Below are 6,000 nucleotides of genomic sequence, written 5' to 3'. Positions count from 1 at the left end.
ATGCACATTTTACACTACAGGGTGCAGTGAATACACAGAGCTGCCAAATTCAGGGTACTGTTAAACCACATATTGTGCACTAAGAGCCATTGCACTCATCATATGTGACTGTGTAGTTTGGATTTATGATAACCTTTATTCTCACCCATTTTTATTCACTCAGAATAAAGTCAATATACCCAGAGCACCTGTCAGGTGTACTGTGATGTCTGCACATTACTGAGATCTCCTTGTCAGTATTCAATCTCTGCTTTGGAAAACCACAACTCTGTGGAAACCACCATTTTTATGCAAGATGGGGCATCTCATGTCGGTCACACAGTGGAAGATCTGTTTCATGCAACCTTCCACAAATGGGTAATCTGCAGAGGTTTTTCAGATGCATGGCCTACAAGATTGTGTGATGTGAATCCATGTGACTCTTGGCTCTGAGAGTACCTAAAAGAGTGCATTTAAGAGTGATATGTTTGGTCTCTACCTGATCTGAAGGCCAATATACTGGAACACATTGCTCAGATTCCACCAGAACTGCTGCAAGCAACAGTTGATCACATCATTTCATGGATGTAGCATCTTGTTGACATCTCTCATACTCATACTGAACAAATTGTGTAAGCAACAGCTAATAATAAAATCTACATTATGCCATTCTCATTTGTCTGACATTTTCTGCCCATGTCCCATTTCTAATACATTACATATGGAAACATTTCTATACATCCTTCTTGCATTCACAGTGTCAAATTTTCACCTCATGACCAAAATTGGAAATAATTTTTTTCCAGCATAAATTGGTTCTGCATTAACGCATTAGGATATGTACCAAGCTTCACTGCCATATGATAATTATAGCCCACACTAAACCTATAAGAGTAGTTGCATTAATTATAACCACCCAGTAGCTGTGTGGAATGAGTAAGATGAACATAGAAGAGGTGAGGGGAAGTGGGAGGGGGGAGGGGGGGGGAGACAGACAGAGAGAGAGAGAGAGAGAGAGAGAGAGAGAGAGAGAGAGAGAGAGAGAGAGAGAGAGAGACAGAAGGACAACAGGCAAGGAGGATAGAAACCAGCATCAGAGAGAGCTCACTCATTGCAGACAGAAGTGGCAAATAATTATTGCATGGTGATATAGTGGGCAGGGGGCTGGGATGGGCAAGATAAAATTATCAGAACAGAAAGACTAAGAGAAATGTGCAGATGAAGATTCACGGGCTTTTTAAAGTTGAATAACAAGTACACTGGTGCTTCTTTCAAACTAGTTTTTGGCTTATTGGGCCATCTTCAGCAAACAGTTAACTAGTATCTGAAATTGACACTATTTCTTGGATAACTAACATTATAAGCAGTCCTGTACAGCAGGTTAATCGAGCAAAAACAAAGGCAACACAACATGTTTGGTTCAATAAATAATGCCAAAAACTAAATATTACACCAAAATACGTGTGCGCCAGTCAAGAAGCACATCAACTGCAGCGGGAAAAGCAATTAAGGTCATGATTTATGCATGGATAAAGGAAGAAATAAAAAAGTGGTACAGCATCAGGAACATCATGAGTACACATCTTAAACTGATATGCATGCAATTCCCACATATTATACACCCATACAAATTTGATGTTTTTGACAACGAAATATGTGAACAAGTTCGTAACGTAATTCAGGATATGTACTTATACCAAAAACACAAAATAAACAACCTGTGTGACCGTAGTGCAGCCATAACAACAAAATCTAAACAAAACTTTTCAGAATGAGTAGTAAATCTATTGAAACAGTTAATGGAAGTGCTAATAAAAGGTTTCAAATATGCCACTCACCATAAGCATTCCAAAAACAGTCAGATGATTAAAAGTCAATACAAAATACAGCGTAAACAAAAACATTGCAACCAGACAATAGTATGTCATGACATACACTAAATGACTTGAGTTAGACCCTCCTACATCATTGTCTATGGACCAGAACACATTAAAGACTACAAAGATGAAAATTACTTAAAATAACAACATTCTCACAAAACCAGACAAAAGTAGTACTTTGGTTCTCGTGGACAAAAGTGATGTTTAGAAAGTTAAACCACTCCTCACACCCAATTCCACACCAAAGATCCTACCAAAACATTTAACAAAGCACTTAGAAACCTAGACCTGCAAAAAGCATAATACCTAAATATGAAACTAGGGCATCTGATCAACATGAACCCAGCAGCTTCTAAACTGTGTGGACTTCCTTAATTAAACAAGGAAGGCCAATCTTCATGACAGTTGTTTCCTGGAGATATCCCAATAAGCCAAAAACTAGCCTGAAAAAAGAAAAAAATAAACAAGTAGAACAAAAACAGTGTGCTTGTTATTCAACCTTAAATATGGAATTGTTCTTCCAAGAAGTAATTAAATAATCCACAAATAAAATTTATGGACTTCTTAACGTAACGTTTAAAAACACAACTAAATTATGAAGACTAGAGTTAAGTAGTGAGGTATATGAAGCAAACAAAGTAGACGTATCACTATGACTTCCATATATTCAAGCTAGAAATGCAACCATTAAGAAGAGGGAGGGCTGTGAGCCATTTGGAATGGGTTACAAAATAGCCATTAAAGCTGACTGTGTTGCACTCAGAACATTCCAGTGGATTTCCAACCTGTTGTACACCATTTAAAGGTCTGTGGAGTATTTTCACAAGAGTTATCATATGATATGGCTGCTGTAACTAGTGCCCCTCTCCCAATGGAACAGGATATACCCATGTACTGTGTCAAGACTGCAACAAGATGTGCTCTGTGGGTACACAGGAGAGGCATTTTACCTGGCTCTTTCACCAGAAATGAGCTGTTTTGGTAACTTAGACATAGGAATGACATAGGGACTGACCAGAATGTTTCTTAAGTTTGGTAGGCACCTGAATATCACTTTTATAATGGAGGAGTGATTTTAGGAACACACTGCTTTATCTCAGGAAATGAGAAAAGATTGTTAAGGTGTAATTTGTAGCATGTAATTGTGTGTGGTTGGAGTATTAGGGTTTTGTGTTTGTGGATTAGGTTTGGGGGGGAGGGGAGGGGGAATACTGGCTTTTCTGAAGTTCTTAGCAAGAGCTTCAGTCAGTCAGTTTGCTGCTGATTATGGGTTTAAGGAGATTCACTGTCTTAGGTCACCCACCAGTCTCCTGTCTCCCCCCCCCCCCTCCCCCCTCCTCCCCAAGGATGAAAGCATTGTATTCTATCTGTCTACCATCTAGAGTGAATTATATGTGCATGCATGAGAACGTTTCCTAAAAGTTTGTGTATTGTGTGTCTGAGGCAGATATTGCCCTATTGGGAAGTGGGAAATGACCAAAAAACTACATCCAGACTGACTTGCATACCAACCTCATTGTCAATCTGCCAGGCAGATTTGAACCATGACCAGAACTTCTCCGTTGCATAAGCAGGTGCTCTAATGGGCATGGTTCTCTAGGTGGGTATTTCTTTACTCAGAATATTGTTAACAGTTGTCATATGGATGACAGGTTTTTATGAAGACAGAAACAGATGGGGCTCAATACCCAGGAATATGGGTAGTTCAGCTTAAAATGAAACAGACATGAAAAATACAGGTAAGGCTATGAAGGACTGAGGACAGAGTCTTGACCCTAGGTCCAGATCATAAGGATACTTTTCATGAACCTGAAGCAGATAAGGAGTTCAGAATTCCTCCAAGTTGGCACATAAAGATTCCTTTTATAAATCCGTGACAGTGTCACTAATTTAGTTCTACATACTCCTGTCACATAATATGTATCTGTGGGTGAAGATGTGGTTCATCATAAGAATAAGCATTGGAGTCATAGGTTTGGAACTAGCACGACATTGAGAGAGGTGGTGCCCAATGGTAACAGCAACTAGTTGGTAGTGGCAGTGGTGGTATATTGGGAGGCAGCATTAACAATCATACCCGGGGACTTGGTGGTAATTGGATAATAAATGTGAAGAAGTGTTAAAAGTAGTAGTTGGTTTTCATGACATAGAAAATTAGGCTGTAGACAATTGATTATAGGCATTGGTGTACTAAAAAAAAAAAAAAAAACTCCTGGGGAAAGCCTATAACCAGTTGTAAGAGGAGGGAGGGGGGGGGGGGCATAGTTAGATGTGTGTATATAGAGAAGATGTTTATATTCTGGGGCAGTGAAGGTGATGAATTTAGGTGAAATAGTTAAGAGATTTGAACAGGCATTGAAGGTTTTGCTGGACATCCTAGAACACATCTTCCATACCAAAACCTCTAGCTGGTGGTGTCTGACAGCTGAAAGATATCTTCTGCTACGTAATTGCTGCAGTGCAACATGACACTACTGGAACCTTTTTCTGTAGGTAGGATGATCAAGCCAGGCTCACTTTTAAAACTATAAATAACCATTTTTTCCCACTGTTGAGAAATGTGTGTAATTCGGAAGGGTCCAAGGAAAGAAAGATGGAACAAATTTGGAGCAGATTACAAGATGGTCATGAGTGCATAATTGTAGCTCAAGAATAAGTTATAGTTATGCATTTAAAAAATGAGTTCATGATATTTATAAAATAATAACAATGCTAAATGAACAAATTTCAAGCTTACAATTCATTGTCAATGCTTCAAGAAGAGACTTCGTTTCACTCAAGAAAGAAAATCGGGACATATGATCTAAGCAAAAGGCAGATGATGTGATGCAAGACAAACTTGATAAATTGTCCAAGTGGATGAAACTGTTGAACAAAGATAGTTCTTGAACCTCAAAAAGAACAACAAACTGTGCAAAAATAGTTACATTTTCCTATAAGAACAAATATGATGCTTTGCAATTAAGTGACTGTGATAACATTGAAAAATAGTGATTTGAAAATAAATGGTCTTTTTGAAAATAATGATAACAACAAAGATGGGTGATCAAGAAAGAAGATTGGTGTACTTTCGCTAACAGAAAGCCTTGGGCAGAAATATATCTAGCTTGTTCCATGAGAAAAATCATGACAGAACAGTGACTGGTGTAGTGAAACCTGAAGCCGGAAGCAATTATGTTGTTGACACTGATTTCGGGACAAAAATAACACAGGATAATGACTTTATCATTTGCATAATAGGCTCAAATGACGGTAGCTAAAAGTGAAGCAGAGATCTCTGTGAAAACTCTACAGGAATTTCTAGAAGTAAATAAATCGCAAAACATGGTAGCTGCCAGAATGCTAATTTATAGTTTGTGTGTAAACAAAGAAATTTGGAAAACAAACATTAAAATAAAGAAACTGTGTTCAGAATACACCAAGTGCTATGTATGAGATATAAGTAAGATGCTCTGTAACCACCATACCAACCATAAAGAAACACTTTTAAGGAATAAAAGTTCTGTATTTTGTCCATTTTCTGTAACTGTAGTCTTATATAATAAAAAAATAAGCAACCAGTTGCCTATAAGAAATTTAATTTCTTGACCAGTTTTGGGCACTTAGTATTCTGATACAGTGTTTTGAGGAGCATTATAGTGATCTCACTTTGATGTCTTGGCAACCAAATTCACTTGATGTAAATCCTATGGAACCTATATGGGTCGCTATCGGTGGAGTCACAATGTACATAAATCAGCAGCCAGTGATTTACACAAATTACATGACTTGTGCATAGACATCTATTGCCACATACGTACAAAAAAACTGTTGGATCCCCGAGATGCAGAATCAGTCATGTATTTTGTTCCAAAGACAGACAGACAAGCTATTAAGCAAGTGATCATAATGTTTTGGGTCATCAGTGTAAATCTCTCTACACACACTACTTACTACCTGGAAAGATATACTATGGGGATAAGAACCAGAAACCTCCAATTGAGGTAGAGGTGATAATGTGGAGAGAGGAGGAGGGAGAAGGACATGGACACAGAGAGGGATGGGGGAAATGGACAGAAAGGGAAGAGAGGGAGAAGGAAGAGAGGGAGGGAGGAGGAAGAGAGGGAGGAGGAAGAGAGGGAGAGGGATATGGGGGAAGAGG

General features: G+C 38.4%; 1 protein-coding gene across 1 annotated transcript in view; it reads right to left on the bottom strand.

The window, feature by feature from the left end:
- Nucleotides 1-1,574: 1,574 nt before the first annotated feature.
- Nucleotides 1,575-6,000, bottom strand: part of LOC126299600 (syntaxin-binding protein 5) — a 901,795-nt gene continuing 897,369 nt past the window's right edge. Inside the window, exon 24 of the transcript XR_007552829.1 lies at nucleotides 1,575-2,302. The gene's annotated coding sequence lies outside the window, so the exon portion shown is untranslated. The remainder of the gene's footprint in view (nucleotides 2,303-6,000) is intronic.

This window comes from Schistocerca gregaria, chromosome X, assembly GCF_023897955.1.
Source record: "Schistocerca gregaria isolate iqSchGreg1 chromosome X, iqSchGreg1.2, whole genome shotgun sequence".
Taxonomy (NCBI): domain Eukaryota; kingdom Metazoa; phylum Arthropoda; class Insecta; order Orthoptera; family Acrididae; genus Schistocerca; species Schistocerca gregaria.
This window is presented reverse-complemented; position numbering and strand designations above follow the sequence as displayed.